This window comes from Zeugodacus cucurbitae, chromosome 2 (assembly GCF_028554725.1).
Source record: "Zeugodacus cucurbitae isolate PBARC_wt_2022May chromosome 2, idZeuCucr1.2, whole genome shotgun sequence".
Classification (NCBI taxonomy): domain Eukaryota; kingdom Metazoa; phylum Arthropoda; class Insecta; order Diptera; family Tephritidae; genus Zeugodacus; species Zeugodacus cucurbitae.
Genome location: NC_071667.1, coordinates 64,614,865 through 64,640,250, shown reverse-complemented (window position 1 = coordinate 64,640,250; position 25,386 = coordinate 64,614,865). Strand labels below are relative to the sequence as shown.

At 38.8% G+C, this 25,386-nt stretch overlaps 1 protein-coding gene across 3 annotated transcripts in view; it reads right to left on the bottom strand.

Moving 5' to 3' along the window:
* Window positions 1-25,386, bottom strand: part of LOC105218430 (tRNA:m(4)X modification enzyme TRM13 homolog) — a 793,174-nt gene that overhangs the window by 435,961 nt on the left and 331,827 nt on the right. The window lies entirely within an intron of this gene.

Sequence of the window (25,386 nt, the reverse complement as noted above, 5' to 3'; positions counted from 1 at the left end):
ATCAAATAACAAATGTAGAACGAAAACGCCTCAGAAAAAGCGGCAACCGAGGCGAATGGGGTGCATACTATATGGCTAAACATGTCGCCGCGTCTGTGCATAGCTGAACGCGCTGTTAGTTAGTTAGTTATCCTTGTTCATGCATACTATTCCGCGTTGTGTTGCCGATTCTTCCAAGAACTGCTGCATCCCAAATCGACAAATGGCGACGACACGCCTCACATATGCACTTGCCACCAGATCAACAGAGGCGAAGAAGCTTAGATACTTTTCGAGCGAGAATTAAACAATGTTGCAACCAAAAGCAACAAAAAAAAAAAACAAAAACAAAGCAATAAAAAAGCGTAGAAAAAGCACAGTGAGAGAGTGTCTCTAACTGTGTTGCGAGTTGAAAAATGCGAGAACAACAAAAGCAAAAAGAAGAAAATGCGTGTGTAAGTACAAACAACAAAGTGGTGTAAGTCAAACTTAACTAATTCCAGTGGCAATTTCAAATGAAAACCTAATTATAAAATCACTAAACAAGTTAACAATAATGACAACAGCGACAAGTTGCTTTTGCCGAGTGCGCCGCCGGTGGCGAGGTGGCGCGCACAATTGGCGACAGCAGCAATAGCAAAACTTAAGCATAATTATGAGTCGAGTTAAAAATGCATTTAAGCCACATCGTTAATGGCAACATTAGTAAAATAGGAAATCGCACACAAACACACACATGCACACTCACATATACATACATACATATATATGCTGCACTTGCTAGTAGTACACGAGCGGTTGCCTACCGGCTAGTGGCCCGGCGCGTACGCCAGCAAAGCGGCGTTTTCAGCATTTTTAGTTAATTTACCGAGAAAGCATTTGAAATTCTTAAAACTAGCGTTTTTTTCGCAATGCCGGAACGCACTTGTTGTTATTGTTGTTGTTGTATTGCTGTTAATACCATCTTGCCATTTGTTGACAACGCTCTTAGCTGTCGCAGCGCGTGGAAGCATATGTACATATGTATGTGTGGAGGCAATCATAAAAGAAACGGTTGTCAACAAAATACTACTGAAAATCACGTCAATCATTTATGGCATTTTATTTAGCGAGACTGTAGTTGTTGCATACACATACATTCATATACAGTAAATGTTTGTTGGCCAGTGTTTACCCAGTTGACGGAAAACGGTGGACTTCTTTAGATTGTTTGAAGCATCCAACTCATCTTTAGTCACATCAGAAAGCTTCTTAGTATTTAATAATGTCTAATAAAATCTGAGAAAATCTTATATTTTTCGAGGTCCAAAGATATTCTCTGGTTTAAAATTGCTAACGTGGTAAAACATGGTAGCTTGGAAGCAAACATTTTATAAATAAAACGAGGACTCTTTTTTGGTCATTTTTTTTGATGATTGGTGATTTTAGACGGGTCGAAGTATTTCTTCGTTTCGTGAGTTACTCGGATAATCTCAGTCTGGTTTTTGTAATGCAAAATGCGCCTTTCGCTTCCTCTTTCCATTGAATGAGGTCTCTGTATTATATATTTAACTGTATGCCGCAGTTGTTGTATTAATAATAGTGATCAAATAGATCATAGATTTTTTTGTTAAATCCAGAAAAAGAAAGTGTGCTGAACCCGAACTGATCTCACTGAGTAACTCTTATATTTTTATGAATATCAAAATACCGTGGGATAGGAACTCCTTAAGTCCAACATAAACTTTACCAGAAACCTTAAACGCGGCATGGTTCTTTGAACCATAAGTTCTAATACAGTAGTACCAACTAGTGCTTAAATAGTACCTCGACAATATTTTGCACCTCTCGTAAAAAAATTCAAGCCATCCATACCTGACTTTTATATATAATCTTGAGCATTAATTAAAGTTAAACACTACCAAATTTGGTGAAAAAAAAATTATTTTTGTTGAGACTTTGGAAAGTGTAACTTTTTAGCGGAAAGACGAGTTTTATGGATTTTTGAACTGTTATCGTCTGTTCTATATTTCTTAGATTAAACCAAGGCGACCTGTATTGATAGCTACTGTATAAGGCGTTATTTAAACAATCATTCCAGTTTGAGCACCTTTGGATCTGCTTCTCAGAGTCTATTTATCGGACCTAGAGTGGATGAATGTAACGAATTTATAAAATTATCAAGATTTATAGAGTTTTGAGGAGTCATCTGAAAGAAGTTTATTGTACTCATTCAATGGTTTGAGGGAGTATTCTGGTCTAGGATTTTGAAAAAAATCTATTTTTTGCATATTTTGAAAGTTTAGACTTTCAAAAATATGACCTTGGAAGGATTTTTCAAAATTCGACTTATTTTCGAGGATACAGCCGATTTTGTGACGTGGCGTCCAAGCCGTGTTTTTCTCGAAACTACTTTTTTTGACTTGGATTTCCAAAAATTTTGATTTGAAGTATTTTTAAAAAATTCGAAAAGGTCGAAAAAAAATTATTATTATTATTTTTTTTTTTTTGAAAATATCGGGTTGACCATTTTACTAATGAAGACTCTTCTTGTTTTTTTGTGTTTTAGATCTCTACAATGGTTGAAATCACGACAACCAGGACGCACCGTTTTTTTTTTTTGAAGTCCCCACTCTACCGGCCTGTATCTCGACGAATTTTGGTTTTTTTCTTGCAATTTTTTTTATATTATTAAAATGTCAATAAAAAACATATAAAAAATGGATAGTAAAAATGTTTTTCATTTAGTTTTCTTAGTTTAAAAAATGCCTAAAATTCATGCATCTTGACCAGAATACCCCCTAAAGGTAAACTATTGTGATAAGAAGGTTAGGACTTAGGATCCTTACTATGTTAATGAAAACTCAACAATAATGAAAGAAGAGTCTCAACCAAATCTGTTTATATATGATAATGCTTCAATTATCCCTTCTAATAGTAGTTAAGTTTCGAACTGATTCTAAATTATTTATATCTATATGTACAGATATCTAACAAAGGATCATCGGCTCAGGAGAATTTCGTAAAAATATTTTTGGAATGTTTTAGGGCGTTAAAATAACAACAATGATTATTTTTATGTGAACAACGTGTGAAATTAATGTATTTGAGTTCCTGATATGATTCACTTCCAACCTTCGATCACAACTTCTGAGCTTATTTTAGGTAAGCAAGCTAGGAAGGAGCTTCTCTTCACAATAACCATATAAAGAGCTTACAATTATTGTAAGACAGTTTGACAGCTTCTTCAGCTCTTTATGACATTAGTAGTTTGGATTATCGCTCTCTTAAAAGTAGTATAGTACGTAAGCAGCAATTTGAAAGAGGTAAGCTTTTAAGGTTGAGGTCAATATTTTTTGACGACCAAATTGAAGTTCGATTCGGTACCTTTGATGGATGTATGTATGTATGTACACAGCTGAATTTAGTACATTTCATACATAAACATATGTTAATCAATCGATCTATTGACTTACTGAGATATTGATCTTCAGCATTTTAATAGTTTAACCAATGCCATAAGAGTTTTATAGCTTTCGATCAACTGGGTTACCACAAAATAGGTATTTATAGATATGTACGAATGCATTTCATGTATGTATGTATGTACATTTGTTAGCAAACTAATAGATGCCACAGTGTGCTGACAATTGGTTGGTGTAATTTATTTATGACATTTTTTCGCCATTACCGCACAGCACAGTTTCTGGCATCGGTGATCGGTGAACGGCAATCGGCGTTCGTTCGTTGTTGTTGGTGCTGAGGTGGATGCGGCCAAGACATGCATACACATACATGTACAGTAACGATCAGTTTGCTTTTTAGCGACTAAACGAATGCATTAAAATGTACATATGTCTGTATGTATGACTGTATGTACATATATGATTATGTGTGTGTGTTTGTGTTGGTATTTACATTTATTCGTAAGCGTTTTTGCAGCTTGACCAATTCTGTCGTTGCATTCGTGATGTAATGTGGAGTGAATGAGTGAGTTGCAGTAAAACAAAAAAAAAAGGAAACACAAAAATATAGTCAACAGCTAGTATAACAACAACAACAGAGCTGGTGTCTGCGGTTAGCAGCCAAGACATATGATTGCAAAAACAACAACAACAAAAATCACGGTAACAAGATATAAATGCGTTTACATGCGCCAACAACAACACTAACAACTCGGCAAATAACAGTAGCATAACGTTTAAGTAAGCAATGACAAGACAACAACAACGACAACAACAACTGCAACAACATTTAGCCAGACTTGGTCTTTTGCGCGTCACAGAGGCCAAAGTCATGTCTCAAAGTCAAAGCCAAGTTCCATATTCATCACTTGTTGCATGTGCAACAACAATAACAACAACAGCAACAACGATAGATGCAACAACAACAACAATTTTAACTGTGGCTGCTTAGGCTACACTATGCCAGTAGTGTTGTTGTTGTCACTCTATTTGTCGTTTGTATTGTTGTTGTTGTTGTTGTTGCTTGCGCTCTAGCTGCATTTGCCATGTTTTAGGCCCCTCGAGCATCGCGCGATTTTATATGTACGATTACTTGTTGTAATTGCATTTGCTATCATGTTGTTGTTGTTGATGTTGTGGCTGCTGCTTGGGCGATTCAAAGGCAGAAACGAATGCAGTAGCGGTGCGGAAAAAACGCTCTTAAATCCAGTTTCGCCGCCAAAACTGGATTTCCTAGAAAACGATTTATTGTCGCCGTCGCTCTGACGTTGTGTTGCCGCCAGCGACGCCACTCTGACTGCAATTGTTGTTGTTGCTATGCTACTATTGCAACTGTAGTTTTTTCTTCTTACTATTCAGATGGAGATTGCCGTTTTAGCTGTGTTTGTTGTTGTTGTTGCTCCACCGCTGCGCTCTATCGGCGTTTAGTTTAGTCGATTTCGTATTCCGCATTTCAATCCGTCGAATTTTAATGAAACACTCGCCGCTGTCGCAAATGGACGACGTACGCCCTCTGCCCCTCTCCTGTGTCGGACTGCACAATCGCATGACACGCCATTGGTGTCGTTCGGTATTGTGGACCGTGCGGCTACCCGCTTGCCTGCTTGTCAAATGAAATATTCTACATATGTACGAATGAAATTCAGTTTGTTTTTGTTGTACTTATTTCTATTTCACTTCGTTATAATATTTCATACATGTAAATAACATTTGAGCGCCTCCAGCCCTTGCATCGCCGCTCCATCAGCGATCCAGCGACTAGCCTATTTTCGTCTCGTTAAATTATTGCCCCTTGCTATATACCTTGTTGTTGTTATTGTTGTTGTAGTTCTAGCTATGTTCCTGCCTTTTTCTCGCCTCCTCGTGTAGTTGTTGTTGTTGTACACTTGTCCATTTTCCACTCCCTATAAGCGTTCACCCCCTCGAATGGCCGAACACCGTCAGCTGCCACTAATTGCACCAATTTATTTTTTTAAATAGAAAAATGCGCTAATTCACTTTAAAATTAATTTCGAAACAGAGAAATAGCGAAAATTGTAAAAAAGCCGGCAATTAAATTGTTGTTAGGGCGCATGTGAGTGGGGGTGGGTGGTAGTTAGTGTTGAGATGCAAACAAAAAATTGACATTAAATAATTTCATAACAATTTTCTAGAATTGCAAAATAAATGCTGAGCACGTGTTATGAAAGTAATATTAATAAAAAATACCCACAAGTTTTATATGTACATATATTCTCCATATAAGCATCTTACAAACATACATACATATTTATAAAACTATATTTAGTTAATAATATCGAATAATATGGAACTGTTTTGGAGCTCAGTATAAAAGGGAAGCAGTTATTTAAAAAGCAATACAATTTTTATTTGCATAGCCATTACCCCTTCAGTCGTGTTCTTAAAATTAGTTTAATATATCAGAAATGAAGAAAAGTCAAAAAATCCAATCAATGTTTTGTTTCGAAAACTTGTAGATTTTGTTGAAACCAAATACAATTTATACACAAAATTGTCGAAAGCATCATAAATGCAATATTGGCTACAAAAAATCCAAAGGGCGGTCCAAGGGAGAATCAAAGAGGACTTAATTATGTTCAATATAATATAATAGTATAATTAAGTGGAATTAATTTTCAAAGAACCCGACATTTTTTATGTTTAAAGTCCAAAAATAAAGCTGAAAGATCCAAAGGCTATCCCAAAAAACGATTTTGAGAAGTGCTTAGACTATTGGAAGAGTGTATTATATCTATGTAGAGTATTTTAAAGGCAACAACAGTACTCTAAACGAATGAAAAAATATTTCCTTTTTTCTTCAAAAAACGAAAATTACCGTTATTTTTTGTAGTCCCCTCAGCTTATTATAGAATGCATTGGACTTTCGTAGTCGCTTTTTAATTTTATAGTACTCATTAGTGTTCCGTATAATAAAAGGGAATACAACACATACGGAACGAACAATTTTGGTACTACGACTGAACTTTATTCTTTGCTGGGTTTTTATTAATCGAACTGTTCCATTGGTATTGATGATCTGCATTCTAAGGGTACTATGTGGTGTCGGGAATTTCAAAAAATGTAGAGAGGCATAATTGAACCCCTTGATATGTTTATATAGAAATAGTTTACTAATAGATACTTGGTATATATTCGCATATCCTTGGGATAAATGTTATACTTTGTACAGAACTCTTTCTTTTGGCGATCGGGAAGAAGTAACCGAAATTCAGTTACGGGGTACGGGTAGACACGATTTTTAAAAATTAAATTTTTTTCGTTAAGTGTAATATCTTAAAAATTAAAAAAAAATTTAAAGTTAATCCAATAATTACTTTTCGAGTTATTCGACAAATAACAAAGAGCGCTCGGCTACTCCAAAATGCTTTGGTGAAACTTTAAATGCGTTTTTCTCAAAAATCAGTAGCATTTAATGAAATTTATATAGATTTTAGAACATATAATAAACTCAGGCATGCTCGAAGGATCTTTTTGCTGATGATTTTTTCCCGAAAATCTAGAAAAAAATATCCTGAGACCACCATTTTGTTAATTATCCAGGATTATCTATTTATAAAACTAATTTTTATACTCTCGCCGTCCGTACGTCTGTGCAAGCTGTAACTTGAGTAAAAATTAAGATATCTTAATGAAACTTGGCACACTTATTTCTTGGCACCATAGGAAGGTTGCTTACGAAAATGAGCAAAATCGGACCATTGCCACGCCCACAAAATGGCGAAAACCGAAAACACATAAAGTGCCATAACTAAGCCATAAATAAAGCTATGGAAATAAAATTTGGCATGAAGGATCGCACTATGAAGGGGCATATTGGGATGTATTTTTTTTTGGGAAGTGGGCGTGGCCCCGCCCCCTACTAAGTTTTTTGTACATATCTCGCAAACCAATAGAGCTATATAAACCAAACTTTCTGTAGTCGTTTTTTTTAGCCAATTCCTAATACATTCCAAAAAGGAAATCGGATCATAACCACGCCCACCTCCCATACAAAAGTTAGGTTGAAAATTACTAAAAGTGGGTTAACTCACTAACGAAAAACGTCAGAAACACTAAATTTCACATAAGAAATGGCAGATGAAAGCTGCACTCATATTTTTTTACAAAATGTAAAATGGGCGTGGCGTCGCCCACTTATGGGTCAAAAACCATATCTCAGGAACTACTCGACCGATTTCAATGAAACTTGGTTTGTAATAGTTTCCTTACATCCCAATGATATGTTGAGAAAATAGGCCAAAACGCTTCACAATCACGCCTACTTCCTATATATCAGAACTTTGAAGACTATCTGAATCGTTTACTTTATAATATATAAAGTAAGCACTAGTGAAGATATCGGTGCAGAACTTTGCACAATTACTATGTTTATAGTGTGGCAGCCCCATTCTAAAAATCGCCGAAATCGTACCATAGGTTTTTAAGGCTCCATATATCGAACACGAGGACCAATGGACTTTATACAATATATATAATATAAATAAAGTTAAATAAATAAATTGCGAGAGTATAAAATGTTCGGTTACACCCGAACTTAGCCCTTCCTTACTTGTTTTAGTTGTAATTGATTTTAGAAGAATCTCCACGGACATATGATTGTCACCGCATGCACCTCGTTTTGGAACATTGTGAAATAATGCCATATTATTATTACTTTTATAAAATAACATGATTTAATATCAAAAAAAAAAAATACTAAAAATTCTCATTTTTTCGTGTCTCTGACTACTCCTAACCCGTTAAGCACTGAATTGAATTCTTCAAAAAATAGTTTCTTATATGTAAGACCTTGAAATGGTTTCTTGATCCACCTAATAGATACAAATAGAGCATTTTAATGCTTTAGCACAACGCAGTTGTAAAATCCAACTTGACCTCTAACTTTTTGCCCGATAAGATTACGATGAGAGCGAGAGAACTCAAAGCTTAATTTCTATGGTTTCATGTGCATATGTATATCGAGGATGCTGGGGACAATACGAAGAGAAGGTATGGAAATATCCAACTAAGTCATAACTGTCCTATACAGAACTTCCTTCAAATTACCATATAATACAATATTCACAATATTTTTGAAGATAATAGAAACGCAACTCTTTGCAAAAAACACAATATTCCCTAATTTGGATTACCTATGGACTGTATGGACTTTTTATTATATTGAACCAATAATATTTAAAACCAATTAAACAAAACTTTAAGTTTCTTAAACATCTCACAAAATCTTAAATCCATATCTGTTGAGAACGTTTAAAAGTATGCCCATCACCTGAAAGGCTATTTTCCGAATTGAGTTGGAAGCTTCACAGCAAATTGTCCAATATTTTATGGTACTAAAGAAAAGTCATTGGCCCCCCCACTACTTCTAGCTTCTAGTACTCTATATATTCATTGTCTGCAATTCAGACTAATCTCCTTCTGACTTTCTTTCCCGCATTAGAAAATGATATATTCATATTTAATAGCTATTAAACGAGTTGGCTTATTACACTAATCTTCACATCCTTAATCCGATAAACATGCCAATTGGAAAATCCGTCATTAAAACGCCTCCAACAACAACAGACCGACCCATTTACATGCGAATGTAAACAACATTAACATACAGACATACATACATACATATATGTATAAGTATGCAGATAATCAAGTGCTTAGTGTAGCCCTTTTTGTAAATACAACTCCATTGTTGTTATTGTTGTTGTTGTTGTTCTATTGTGAATGTGTTGATTTGTGTCATTGAGATCATAAAAAATCAGACAATTGAATGTAACAACTTAATAGGTGTTGGCATAAATTGCCACGACTACAAATGGATTTATAACCATTGTTAACAGATTGTAAAATGGCACTGAATGCAAGCGAGTTGGGTGAACTGGTGTATGTGTGTGTGTGTGTGAGAGTGTGCGATGGAGTGAGCCACGCGACTAAGTAACAAGAAAGACCATGCCACAAAGCAGCCGTGCCACACTGAGGCGCTAAGACACCCAGGCTGCCACAGAGGCAGACACACAGAGACAACCAAACTAACAACCATCAACAACAGCAAGAACAATAAGGCAGCAATAGTTGTAACAACAACAGCATTAGGCGGTGGCGACGGCAGACTCACGATGCTCCGTGGAGATGAGCCGCTAAGGAAATAAAACTGAACACACCGAAGTGGAGTTGCAGCAACGGACGGACGGACACTAGAGGAGCAATAGACATGCGCGCGAGCAACTGCCACCGACTACAAAATGCATGTAGTTGTTGTTGTTGTAGTACAGTGCAACTTAACTTGGGTGCCTTTTGAGGTGGCACGTCATGAATGGGGCGGATCAGTACGGGTGCTGGCGGTTGCTGTTGTAGTTATTGGTCTTGTTGTTGTTGTTGTTGTGTAAGGTCGCAAAGGTGATATCTGTGCTGATTGAGATATGTAAACATTATTTAAACAGTAGCGGCACAATAGCAACAACAACAAGCAAACGAGTGTGCAACATTTGCAATAACAGCGGCCAGCAACAACAACAACAATAACGGTGTGGCGTGGCGCATGGAAGGCGGACAATTTGTGCAGCGCACAAGTCACTATGGAAATTAAATGCGCAGCTATGGACTGCGCATGCGCGCCAACGCGTGGCATAAAATGACGCGCGCCTCACACACACACATACACATTTGCAACAATGCGGGCAGTGTGTTGCACGCAGAGGATGTGGTGTAGTGCCGCCGCAGGCATTTACAAGCAATAAGTTGGTGTTTCTTACTTTTCCGTTTTTTTCTCCATCAATTGCCTGCCACATTGCAACTTAGTTATAGGCTTTGGCGACTGTGGCAGAAGCTGCAACTTCGTTGGAGCAAACAGTTTAACATTGAATTGCCGCATTTGTGGATGCTTTTGGCTTTGTGTGGTTGTGTTGCAAGTGCGGCACTTCCGATTTGCATGAGATGATTAGTGTGGAGCGCGGCCAAAAGGTGTTGCACGCAACACGGCTGCGCTTGTTGTCGATTATGCTGGCAGCGGGTGGACAGCAGCGTGTCAGGCAGGTGCTTGGTGGCGACTCTTGGTCCTACTTTATCGGTTGTGAAGAGCGGCAGCAGCTGCAAATGGTAATGGAAATTTATGGAAATTGCATTTGCTTGCAACACACGTGTTAAAGCGCTCTGCATGGAAATGTGTCAAATGCGTTTGGATGGCGATTTCGTAAGAAATTGGTCCAGTCACACATACATCTGTGTAATTGGAACGCATAATTCGTTGCATTTTATCGCCATTTGTTACAGATAATATGCGATGGAGATCTACTTTGATAATAACTCAGTCTGTTAGCGTAATATAGTAATATTTGTGACATTGCAGCTTCCTTCCTAAAAGCGTCACAACAATAAAATTATATAAATACGATCTACACTAAAATGGATGTAGATTTTAATCAGATCAAATTTTTTTTTTAAATACGACTAGGATTTCCGAATCGTTAAGGGGAGAAGTACATCTTTCTATAATTAGTAAATTTCCGGCGGAGTTGAGATGATAAAATATTGGGTATGAGAACCGGCAAGTTTCTCGATCGGTGCTCATTCCACTACAAAGAAATGTTTGTCATTGTTTAAGTGCCATTTGGAAGAGGTTCTGTGAAGTTTCGTGACAGTTGACGAAACACGGCGCAAACAGAGACCAAGAAGCAGCTGAAAGAATGGAATTCACTCCGGCGAGCCTGCTTCAACGAAGGCGAAAGATGATAATTAAGATTTTCTGGAATTCACATGATTAGATAGACATCGACTCTATGGGATAGACAGAACGGTCACGGGGTTCTACTATGAACTTACGGGATCGGCACGACGTCGACTTCCACAAAAAGTGTACTAATTTGGAGTAGAAACTAGCCTTCTTCCATCATAACAATACCCCGGCTCAAACCTCTGTTCTCGGCGTGACGAGAGCTTTTTATTTTCAACTTTCAAAAAATCACCTGCCGGTAGTAAAGAGAAGATTATCACAAAACATTACCACAGGCGCCCAGAAAACATATTTTTCAGACTAGTTAGCTTCAATTGGTGTTTCGCTGGGTTAAATGTGATGTTTGAGACTATAGAGAACTTATTCCGTTCTACTACTATACTATCTTAGACTCAACTCACATCGGTTTAGTCAAAAACGTCTGCGACTAATAAGATACAAAAACGTACATATTTTGATCTAGCCCAAACCAAGCGAACATGCGTTTTTGTCTCGTCTTGTTCTGAGTGGGTTGTCACATATGAAACTATGGGATGTTGTCGTATCAGACAAGAAAAAACGTCTTGACTAATCCGGTGTAACCCACAAGCTTTATTGAACTTGAAATTTATCAATAAATTTTTTTTATTATGTCTATATAGCGGATCATCTTCTGATTTAACAAAGATCTACACAACCTTTCTCATTCGAACCTATTAACGGCCCTTCAGCTCAGGTTTTGTGAGAGTCATGCGAGAGATCATAGGTAGTATCTATTCTGAGCTTCCCGGTGTAAGACATTTTTTTGAAAAATGTTAAATTCTTAGACACCTGATCACATGTCTATTCAAACATACATATACTGCATTTCAGCTCTAAAGATTTTAAACATATAAAGACACAAAGGTCAAGAGACCGTGTGTAAAACCGGAAATTTCGTACAACTAAAAATGTCTGTACTGTCATGTTGCGAGGAATTTGCGAGCTGTGACCAACAAGATCACAGTCAAGCTTATGCGTCCGCTTGTAATTCCCTAATCGTATGAAGTTGTACAATAATAAATTCCGTTTTCTTATCACCACATTTAGCTGCAGCCAATGTGTAATGTGTGTAAGCCACTAAAAAGCAATTTCGTTGAATGCCAAAAACCGGTTCGGCGACTTCGCTCATTTTGGCACTGCATTCACCGAGACGACGGACGACGGATGTTTGTCTGCCTCCGTTGTCAAGGTAAAAAATGAAACATTTTGAAATGTCCAATTATGCTAAACTTCCTAATTTTATTGTACAGCGTCTAATACCCAAGCTGCCAACCGACGGAATGCTCACATGCAACACCTGCTGCCAGCTACCATGGCTGCTTTTGGTGTTTAGCCTTGCTTTTCGGTTGTTAAGCGAAATTTGGAACTTGTTGCTGGATTATTCGTCTAAGCGGACGGACTTAGCGAGACAATCACGCGACCGTTGCTTGTTTAGTGGCAGGCAAGTGGATGCACAGTTAATGTTTAAGTGGCAACAAGTTAACGTATTTCATAATCAGCTTAGGTAGTTTGTCATGGCTGGGATTTAGTTAATCACCAACAGGTGGCAACAGTGGTCACTCGCCACTCGAAATACAATACCGGCACATGTGGCATGTTCGCGGAAAATATAGAATTCGGTGGCTGCAGTTACGGTTGTTGCAACAGTGGTGGACACACACAAAAGTGCAGCTGCAGTAATTTGGAGTTCGAGATTAAGCTTAAACCATTTTCAACTTAAAATATATCTTTCCTTGCTTTTCTTTAGTTTTAAGCTATTTCTCGAGTATGTACTTGACCAGCGCGGCGAAGGGGTAATCTTCAAGCGAAAAGGTAAGGTAATTTAGACCACAAACAAAACCGGAAATAATCCGAAATAGTGGTACTAAGAAAAACCGGCATTCTATGTGATTGGCGTAGAAACCGTTTAGCCGGTTATAGTCGAATCGATGATAGCTCGCCACTCCTCTCTTTCCCGCGCAGTTCTGCGCCAGTTGGAGATCCCAAGGGTAATCAGGTCGCACTAATCCTGGTCTCTCCAACGAAGTGGAGGCCTTCCTCTTCCTCGGGTTCCTCCGGCGGGTACTGTATCGAACACTTTCAGAGCTAGGGCACTTTCGTCCATTCGAACTACATGAGCTAGCCAGCGTAGCCACTGTCTTTTTATTCGCCGAACTATGTCAATGTCGTCGTACAACTCGTACAGCTCATCGTTCCATCGTCTGAGGTATTCGCTGATGCCAATGTTTAGAGGACCATAAATCTTGCGCAAAATTTTCCTCTCGAAAACTCCTAGTGTCGTCTCATCTGATGTTGACGTCGTCCACGCTTCTGCACTATAAAGCTGGGTAGGAATGATAAGAGACTTGTAGAGTTTGATTTTGGTTCGTCGAGAGAGGACTTAACTTTTCAATTGCCTACTCAGTCCAAAGTAGCACCTGTTGGCAAGAGTGATTCTGTGCTGGACTTCGAGACTGACAATGTTGTTGTTGTTTATGCTGGTTCCCAGGTATACGAAATTATCTACGACTTCGAAGTTATGACTGTCAACAGTGACGTGGGAGCCAAGCCGCGAATGCGCTGACTGTTTGTTTGATGTTAGGAGATATTCTATAGCCCAGCAAAACTCGCTCACTGTTCATCGAGCATTCATTTGAGTATAAGTCCCCTTCACTATTATATATTCTTATGATAGAGATAAAAAATAGCACAGAATTTTAATAATTCGATTACGCCAAGTTTGATATTTGTCAGTTTTACAAATAGAGGAATCCGTGATAAACCGCAATTTCTGTCAACCCCTGATAATGACAAATAAATGACAACTGTAAGTTTTCGAACTGGGTGGATATACCTTCGAGTGACAGCATCAAGACCCGATTTTAAAGTTTTTACATTTACACTAGAGCAGAGGTTTGAACCCAAATCGCAAAGGCGGAGTTGTAAAGCACTTCATCTATCTCGGTACCTTTAAACTAAGCGTTGTTCGAACCTCAAATGTGTTGGTCAAGGCGCGGACTTCAGGCAACTGAGGAATTACGAAATTTTCGAAAGTTTTCGAACGTTTTCGAGAAATTAAGTTTGATCAGAATTTTTCCGTAATTTTTCGGACATTGGCTGCAAATTCTTGTTGCATTACTTCAATCTATTTATTTTGCAAGACTTCTTTTCAACCGTAGTCTTGCGATGAGAGCGACTTTATTGGATTCTGTGGAATCAAAAGAAGAATTCGCAAAAAAATGCTGATAATAAATAAATACTATTAATTTATGCGCATAATAAGTATAGTAAGCCAAGTTGTCACACCACTTCGGCAATCTTAGTCACTCAGTTCACCGAGATTACATTGTCAACAGTCCATCCTTCCTGCGATTTTGCATTCATTTTAATTTTTATGAATTTTGTTTGTTGTTGTTTCAGCATAACTGCTGCCGAACGTTGTTGTAGTTGTTGGTGTTGCTGTCATGAATGCCATCTTATCGCCTAAATGTCGGCAATTGCATGCCAGCCAATTAATCACTCTTCTCCCGCAAAACCGGCGCGCACAATTGCCGGTTGTCAGATGGGACGGAACGGCACTACTCCTACTGTGACTCTACCAAAAAAAAAAACAAAAAAAGCTCAGCTCGTTGGTTGTATTGAGACTGCATACGACATATTCCGACTCCCTTTCACGCGGCGAGAACGAGTTCCCATTCTCTTTTCCGCCCATCAAAAAATGAAAACAAAAAACTATTTAAGAGAAGCCGAAAATACTTGGCACAACTCTTTCGGCGCATATCTGCAAATTTTCGAGTGCAAATGGAGGATAATTTGCCAATCAAGAAGTAAAAGCAAGCGAAAATTGCAGGAAAGGGGGACTCGAGAGACTCACTGCGATGTGTCGTGACGCTTGCGTTCTTCGGCGCGCGGCGCGTTCTGTAGAGCGCAGCTGCAGTGGCATTGCGAATGCATTTTTGTGTTGCGTGCGTCGTGTGTTGTTGTTGTTTTGCTTTTCGACTACAGTGAGCGGCAGGCAATGAGTGCTTTTCGTGATCTCATAATTTCTCATGTTTTTTGGTAAACTTCGCCGCTTATTGCGTCGTTGTAATGCGTTCTTCGGTCATGTGGCTCCCCTCATAGCAATCCGCACCGCCACCTACTTACCGCATTGAGTTCCACTTATTCATGGTTGTCGTGTAATATCTCTCTGGCTTTCGGCTGATTCGTCAATTTTATATGCACTTTGCTTTCATTAGTTGTTAATTGTTGTTGTTGTTGTTGACTGTACATGTTGTTGTTGTGGCATTTTTGTGTGTTGCTTTTGTTTTCATTTGTTCGTGTTGTGGTTAATTTCGCACATTTGCTGTAATTTGCGCGTCCTCTGTCCTCACGGATCTGCCCCGCCATGCGGCGTAGGGTCCCGGACGCTCTACAACAACAATACATATGTATGTGCATACATAATGCTGGTGGGCTTGGCAATAACGCAAACGAAAATACGAAAAACCTTGAGGTCGGTCAGTGACCAAGTCAATGAATTTTGTACGAAAATTTTGTCCGCTCATTTCGCTCGTTTCCTTTCCTTTGTGAGCTCGTTCGTTTTGTATGTCGGTTTTTTGTTGTTATTATTTTGGTTTTTATTTTTATTTATATTTTTTTTTGGTTTTGTATAAGTACGAGTCATTTTGGTTTTGGTTTCAAATTCGTTTCGGTTTGTTTGGCATTTTATTTTCCGGTCTTTTTATTGAGGCTCTCTTGTTTTTGTTGCTCTTAATGCGATCCTTTTGTTTTGCTTTCGTTTTCATTCCATCGTTTCGGTTATTTTTTAATATAATATAAAGTAATTTGTAATATTTCGATGAGTTATTGAGGTCGTATCTTAAGTGAGAATCTATGTGTGTATATGTATGAATCGGACTATTAGTTCGTGAGATTGGAGAACGTTTCCCACAAAAAGATCAAAATTATTTCAGATGATCAGAAACTAAATTTCCTCAATATATCTGGCACTTTAAAGATATGAAAGGACATACATACATAGATACATTCATTATTATTTGGGTATTCGAACTAATGAATTGGGCTATGAATGGCTTCATTATCCACCGTATTCTCAGGATCTGGCCCTACTTGAGGATGTTGACCTCAGACCTAGAGAGAATGCTCGTTGGAAAGACTTTGTCGTCAAAGAATTTCTACGTCGAAACTGAGATATATTTTGAAGAATAAAAAATCATATTACACGAATGCTATAAAAAGTTCGATCCGAAGTCTGTATACAGCTATTGTCAAGAACTCATTTTATAAAAGATATCACAAGAAAATAAGTAAAATTTAGAATAATTGCTTTAGAATCCGTGAAAGAGCTGAAACTATCGAGATTACAACAATAGATCCAATCCCGTCCGTTTTTATTATTTGTTTTGCTATCCTCGTTATTATCCCTATCAGAATCTTTAAAAATCTTATTTGTTAGAGATGGCTGGTATACATCTACCTCACTGAACCTCATCTTTCATCCAACTATCTATCCAAGGATATTTCAAACAGGACAGACCTATAAAGGGATCTTAATAATCGTCATATCATAAGAATTCCATTTAAATGAGGTGTTCCTAATGACGGGATAACTTTGATTGTTTCCTAAATTTGGCGTCAGTACTCGGCTTGGATATTTGAAATTAGTAAAATAGATGATAATTATATTTTGGAGGTTTTGGTCTCATCGACAAGCTTGATATTGTAGGGTCCTACGTGTTCCAAAGTTCAACCTCAATATCTACAGTGCAATGAAAAAAGTCTTATAAGAGTCATTTACGATTTTTTATAGGACCGTAAGAATGATGAACATATTTAGAAACAATCGAGTGTAGATCACACATATATTGAACTCAGGGACTTCATATACTGGATACAATTTAGATTTCTGAGATCTAGAACAGTTGATGAACAGTTGATCTTTCTAGCATCCTATTTATTCCTACAACCTAAAAAAACATTTTCTAATAAACAACCGATTCGTCTGTCAGGCTTAGATTATGATTTGGGATTTAGATTTTGTATAAATCCGAAAATAATGTTGGATCTCTCATTTAACCTATCGAGTTGCAAATTTTGTATAATTGAGTAATTACACACAAATAAATTTATCAGATTCCTCTGGTTCCATCACTTTCTTATCATTTTGGAACTTATTCTCTAAATCACATTCTTTTCCATTTAATTTCGTCATAAAATTTGATTTTGGTTTCACTTTCGTCAGCCGAGTGGCAACTGCCTACGCAGCAGATTCTTGTGACGCACAAATTATTTTCGGCTACACATGCTATATATTCGGCTGCATTATGCATAGCATGTACCTCAAATTCAATCCCCCGCCCCGACACTTAAGTTAATACCAATCTAAAGACTGCCATTTGACAGAGAACAACCGATCGTGTTTTATTATGAGTGTACGCCAACAGTCTGCGCAGATCGCCTGTCTTCGGCCTGTCCTCCCTCACCCGCCAGCGACCGCGCAGCACCACAGTGCGCACCCTCTTGTAATTTTCAGTATACGTACTTTCGTCACTCGTGCGACGAGCCGGTTTCGCATTTTGGTTTTCGTCGGTTGCTGTGCGCAATGCACATTTTGTTGTTGTGGTTGTGGTACATTATTTTTAGCTCCGAAATTTCAGTTTCGGCCGGTTGGGCTACCCATGAACGCCTGGCCTGCTGGCCTGGTCTGCGCTGTTGCGTCGCGCCACCAGCAGCCATCCACAAGTTCATGCCACTCGACATCGGCGCAACCGGCATATGGATGGCCACGGCCAATGCACGCTCGACTGGGGTAGGCCTATAAATCTACTCCACTGCCATAATTTTTTCGATATTCGTTTTGGGCTGTAATTTTGTGTGGCGCGTACAACTTGCTGCCGCTGGCGTTGCACCGCGCGGCCCCACACACACCAGCCAGCGCCTGCCTTCGCGCGTCATGGACGGACGGCATGCCAACGTTGTCTTGATCGTTGTTGGTCGTTGCCTTTCGTTTTCTGGCGTATGTTTGTAGTTGTTGTTGATATTGAATTTTCATTTGTCAAGGCCAAGCGGACGTTGAACCGCGTTTGCGTGCGCGCATTACGGCTGCACCGTCGACGTCGACGTCGCAGTCGCTGTCGTCTTGATTTTTGAATGCATTCGAAATTTGAATGTGACCGCGCGGTTCCGCGTGCAATTTTTGAGCAAGTAGTTCGGCGCGTGTGCATGGGTGTGTGTGTGTGAGTGTGTGTTTTGGCAATAAACAGCATTACAGCAATAGCAACAACAGCGCCAGCAGCCACCGTGGCAATGGCAGTGGCAGTCGTTGCGGTCGAAGTAGTAGTTGAAATAAAAATGAAATTATGGGGGAACCGTGACGTGGCAGTGGCAGCGAATGCACTGAAGTGCGCAATTAAGTTTTTGTGTTCGTGTGCCCCTCCATGCGCGCCGCGCCGCTCTGCCACAAGACTACTTTCGAGAGCGCTTTAGAGTTGTTGGTTGTTTTTTTGCTTTTCATATTTTATACGCTCTGACATTGGGGCTGTTGGCTGTAATGCATTTTTGTGTTATTGTAATTTGCGCAAAGCAACAAAAACAAGAACAACAGCATATTAGTGACTGATAGTCATATGCGCCGCGCCGCGCCGCGCCGCTATCTTCGCTGCCGTTGCAAGTGTTTTGATCGATTGCAATTTCGGTTCGACGTAATCGCCGCCGCAGCCGGATCGCATCATTGCCATCGAACAACTTGAAAATTCATAATGGACTTGTAAATTGTGTGTGTTCAGAATTTTTTTTGTTGTTGTGCATCAAGTAAAAGAAGCTCGTTGCACTTACTTACATCGGGAGCATTGCGCTCCCCTTTGCTTTTGCTTATGTAAGCAGCTTCTTTTGCTTACGAAATGCTCTGCTCTTTTCTTTATTCACTTATTTTTTTGTCGGATCCATTTTAGGCGTTTATAATTAACTTCTGCTTCTTCTTCTTTTTTCTTCATCAACATTAATTGCATTCGTTGCACTTTTTTGCAAAAAAAATTAAAATTGGAGCGCTGTGTGGGGAAATTGGTGTAATAACTATAATATTTTTGAAGAAAAAAACCTGATATGATTACCACATTGTTGTAATATGTCTTAACACCTTGACTGCGTTGAGAAATTCATAAGCGGATGTAGCCTTAATTCGCATGAAGTAAGGAAGTACGAACTTTTTTGTTGTTTTTGTTTTTAAATCTACTTTAATTCGTTTTTGGCCTTTGGCTTTATGAGCAGAAAATATGGAAGGGCCTAAATATACATATAAGGTTTCTCAATTTTGGAATGACAGTGCCTGGACTAATAAAGATCAGAATTCGTTCCGGTTAGCCGGTTCCGGAAACAACTGCTTGGAGAATTGACTTAGATTGGTCGAAAACTACCTCATTGTCTTCGAGAACGAGTTGGTGGACTCTATACAAGCCTCATAACCGACATATACCGACCTCATCTATGATCAGGTTGAGCCGCGTCATTTGCATACATGGCCGATCGTTCATACATGGTTACCTACAGCCAATATTGAACCTTGAGCGTATTTCTTACTGCGGTCGGATAACAGTTAACCAGACTGCGAAGACTGGATATGTGTCACTGGAGTTCACGTCACTTCGCTTATTTTTAGTTAATCTGATGGAAAATTATCTGTTGCATACAGGAATAGTAATTACAGCTGGAAAACTGAAGGCTATCACAGAAAGTGGCTCTGTTGGTACTCTCTTCTAGGTTTGAAATTGTTAAGAAGACGAACGTAAAAGTTCAGAATTATTCGGATCAATAATGGAAATTCTGACGCATTCACTCGACAGGAGGATCCTAGCGGTATATCGACGGTTCGAATTTAGGGAATAGAAGTGATGCTGATATAGTGGGAATCTTTTATGAAACATTTCTGTAAGTCATCGGCCACCAAACTGTTAGAATAGAACCCAGTTTTTGCTATGCGTCTACATACTAACAAAATAGATCTTCCGAGAATGTTCCCAGAGGTAAATTAGGTTTACATATAATGTCAGAACTAATCCGCGACCTTGCGATATAAAAACCTGAGTTCCAACTTTTTGGAATGGGCAGGGATTTCATAAAAAAGGAACGAAGTCATCGGGATGATGTATCTAAAAAACGGAGTATGCTTCCTCTATTGCACTAATTGCCGTATTCGGCTTATGCATTAAGACTGGATGAGGTCATCTTAGTCAGGAGATAACACAATAGATCAAAGGTCGCAGTGCATACCTAGAAATATATCAAACGATACATATTAGAAGAAATATAAATTAGAAAGAAAAGGTTTGCCGATAGACAAATGAAGTTGTTGTTATAACCCAGTTGTAATAACCATCCAAAATATGTAAAATCATAACTTGTTTTTAACTCTGTTTAGAGATTGAACTTTGTTTTATAGTTTTCTTAAAGACACTTGAGAAGCTCGATAAGAAATACTCTCGTTCATTTTCATTTTTATTTCTGGAAGTCGCACTACTTAAAATCCCAATTTTCCAGGAATATATTTTGATACGTTCGGGTTTCGAAGTCTCTAACAGTAAGAAGTCTCAGAACTTCAAATACGAACTCTCTAAATCCGAACTATTGTTAATGTGACCGACCAACTTCATTGCGATAGCGGTACTTTGTAACTTCAAAACCCCCGAAAAAAGAAAACTTCAACACACATTTGATAGCTGATTGACATTGGCAATTGACAGCGGTGCATGGCAATTAGTCAGATTGCATGGAGTGGGGTTTCGTCACAAAGCAAACGGACAACAACAAAGAGACGAATGCAATGTGGACAAGCAGCATTTTATTGGAAAAAGATGCCGCCAACGCAGTCAAACATTATTATTGCTGTCACAACAACAATACGACCAATTGACCACTTGACAGACGGACAGAACGACAGGCTGCCAATGATTTGGGTGCCTTGATGTGTATAAAATATATATGTACGTATAAGCTTTTGAGGAACTCTTGACATTGACAACAACAAAAACCCAGAACGAGTATTGGTGTGGATACATTGTTAAGAATAGAGTTGGAAAGCAGAAATATACTAAATCCAAGAAAAAAAGTGAAATGAACTCTGCGGTGCGGCATTGTTGCAAGCAAAAGACGCAATGAGACGAACAACACCAACTACAACGGGCGACAAAAGTATGGACTGAGTAGCAACAACTATAATGTAGAAACGGCGCGCATGATAAGGAAGACATTATTTTAAGCGATCGATTTGTGTTCAAAAGCGTTTATAACAACAAATTTACACACATAAAAATTAAAGACATACAAGCGCATGTTGCAAGCTGGCGAAAGGTTCATTGACAACATTGACAATGTGTCCCAGCAACATTTGCGGTTGTCCACCAGCGACCACAAGAGTCCAGACCAATGGGAGAATTTGAATTTGGTAAGCACACACAAACATCCAGACAATGTCAGAGCCTTCGCGCATAGAAAACGTTATTGCGCATGCGCAGCTGGAAGAAGTGAACGCGTCTTGCATACAGACACGCTTAAGCATGTTAATTTACTCCGAGATATGCAAATTGCAACAACTGTCCATAAGAAGTTTTACTGGCGAATTTAGTTTGTTCAATAACCCAAGGACTTTACACACACATCCATCTATATATATATATGTATATATGTCCAGCACTGCAGTATGACCAGAACTTGCGTGTCGGCCCGAAACGTTTGATGCTACGACAAAAAGCCGGGAAGGCAGAGAAGGCAAGCAACAAATGTGCTGAAATGAATAGAACTTGAGTTGCTGCATTTGACATTTCCTCTTGTCAAATGTCAAGTGTTACTTCTGGCGGTGGGGGCGGCGTAGAAGAAAGCACGTCCGTACTAACACTTAGCCACTCAGCGCGCTCGCCGGACACATCTGACGTTATTATGCAACACATAAGCGGGTGTTATATAATAATAAATCGAGTGTTTATAAATATAAGTGTGAAGTGGAGATATTTTATGGGTACTGTAAGATTTATTGGTCATTTATGAAGAGAATTGTTGAAACTGAATAAACACAAAAAAACTAAATATTTGTAGCTCTCATTAATTCATTCCAATTACCAATTAATACTGTTGGACCCGAACCAACCATAGAGACCATAGAGTCTTGATTGGTTTACAACTCAACTTCACATCAGTTGAACATTAGTTTTCTCAATAACAACTCAATCTGTCATACAACTTTAAGTTGGGTTCTTTTTCCTGACAACACTACTAGCAGGAAATAAGGAAAATGTCAAGTTCTTTTCGAAAAATAATATTAAAAAGTATCTTTGGATTTCATGATCCAACGTATTTTAGTACGGACACGAAACCTCATACTAAAAAGAATGGACCGTAAGTCTAAAGTAAGTACAAGTATTGTATGAAGTCTCGAAGTTACCAGATCTCTGATCAGATATATTTCTGAACCTACTTTTCCAATAGTAAGTTCCAGCGATACTAATTTATCCGGAGATCAGTATCTCACAAAAGTTCAGTTATGAAAGGTTTGGGTTTGGTAGTTTTTATATGAGTACTAGCAGACCCGGCCACACGTTGTTGTGGCTAAGGTATACATCAAATTAAGTTGGTCCAATCTTGGCTTCGGCGACGATATTGATTACTCGAGGTCGATTTATGTTCCGCAGCATGATGACAACTCACACTACTTTTAATTGCAAAATGAGTGGTGGTAGTACAGGCAATTTTAAATATTTTGGGATAATTAACTACGTCATCCTGGTTTGTAGGTGTGTCAACTCTCCTGGACCGAAATTCTAAATTGTCGCATTAAGATCATCGATATCTTTGTTTTTTTTTTACCACCAATATAGGTCATTCAATCAGTCATTTATGGTTATCGTATTGAGGTTTCATGTCAGGAAAACTTCTCTTTCAAGTCAATGAAGAGACAGAAATCTGTTGGAAATGCTATTAATCCATCGAGGTGTAAACTGCGACCCTACCATTTCCAACTGCTTCTACAATCGCAATTTGTTAGTTGTTAATTGGCGATACTTTATGTGTCGCCACAAATTAAATGACTTTAGGCATGCGATTAGCCCGTCAGTAACAGTTGATCCAGGAATAATTGGAAGAGTCTGGCGTAAATCAATTGTTAACAGAATCCTGGCTCCACCAAAAACGTTTATCGACAATCAAGATCTTTTAAAGTCCTGTGCAGTACCTTCAGCGAATTCTTGAATATTTGGAAAATCTTCGTTATAGCGCTATTTTTGGCGATTTTGCCGACTGGTGTTTCGGTCATGTGCAATTTAGGAGTAATTTCAAGGCCGAATGTGCCGTTTGTTTACCTACTAACAGGTGCCAAGTTGCCCCTATACCCGTTAACCTTGGTGGTGAAAATGAGTGCCCTCATATACTATATATGATGATTTTCTATTGGACTTTATGCCGAATATATAAGTCAAATTGTGTGTTATCTTAATGAAATTACATCAATAAATTGCGAGAGTGTAAAATGTTCGGTTGGACGTGAACTTAGCTTTACCTTATTTTTTACAAATTATTTTGGGCTATCGACACAACCTTATACAATTGAACAATAACAAAAATATTTTAACAAAGCAACAATGACAACCTTCAAAATATTATTTTTTTGTTTTCTCTTTTTATATTTTTCTTGTCAACTCGAATAAAATTCTCTTATTGATATCTTTCTCGCAATTTTTCCATATTTACTAACTTTCTAATCTTTTTCTGGCCTTCCACGAATATTTCAAGACTGAAATTAGCCAGATCGGTTTGAACTTCAACAACCAATAACTTCCCGATTTTAGAAAATTTTTAATTTTCTTCCCGGAAAGTTAAAAAAATTTAGGGGTGGACCCTTAACATTTAGGAGGATGAAAAATAGATGTTGTCCGATTCTCCACCCTAGCCGATATGCACGCTAAGATTCACGAAAATCGGTCGAGCGGTTTCAGAGGAGTTCAATAACGTACACCGTGACACGAAAATTGTATATATTAGATATTTTTTTTGTTCCAATGGACAGGACATACTTTGGAGTTCTACTAAACTATATCGCTATTCTTTGATAGGGAACTTCATTGAGTTGTCATTTTAAATCTATACAGTCAAAATATGCGGTCCAGTTGGTATCAAGAAACTCCCAATATAAGCAGTTTATTACATAAGAACAAATATACATGTCTTAATGCGCGTAAGATTTCTTCAACATAGAATTTGTATATTCCAACAACATTCTCAAACCAACGACAACGAGCTTCCTTTCTTTCGCACACAACAAAAACTGAAGAGCGGCGAAAACCAGCTTCACTGGCTGGCTACCACAGCGTTTCTCAAGAAATTCAGCTGAATAATTTGACAAATCAACAAAAAATTTGACGTGCTGCAAATGCGCGGACGCAGGGTTGCAAGACGCAACGAATTGCGGTGTAAGTGGCCGGACAAGTGAACGTTGGCATTTTTAAATGAGCACTTGCGCGCTTTTTGCCGCCGAGCGTTGCGCGTTGTAATGTTGTGCGGCTGCTGGGCTGGCTTTGGTCTGCCTTGGTCTTTGGTTTGGGTTTCCGTTGGCAGCTGTTGTTGTTTTTCGACGTTTTTTTTGTACGTTTTTATTTTTGTTAGTCTTTCCTGTTTTTGTTTTGTTCTCAGTGCGCGTTTGTTCTTTTCATGTTGCTCGGCCACTTTTTGCTGACACCAACTTTGCGCCGCAGTTTGCCACCGCCGCAGCGCTGTTGCGCAGGCGCGCTATTCCCAGGCCAAGTTAGGCGCGCACATATATTTATTGTATTGTGGATGTACATATGTTGATGTGTCGGTGTGTTTGTGCCACAACTTCCTATCATTCACATCATCAACGCCCGGCAGCGAGCACAGTAGCGGCAATCGGTTTAACAGCACCACTTGCAGTAGCCGCTCGGTGCGCGACCGCATCATTATCAGCGAATTCACTGCTGGAAGCAAGGCAGCCAGCTAGTGAACACGCCTCAACAACAACAATGGGGGAAGCACTCATCATCATCAGCACCATCATTCACCTCGGCGGCATCATCCTCCTCATCGACATCATCCTCTCCGTCGGCATCGTCGTTGCAGTCATCAAATAATGGAGCGCACAGAGGCAGCGATTGCGCCAAAGCAAACACCGATCGACCGCAATGCGATCGCGATCGTTGCCATTGGATCGCAGGGAATTGA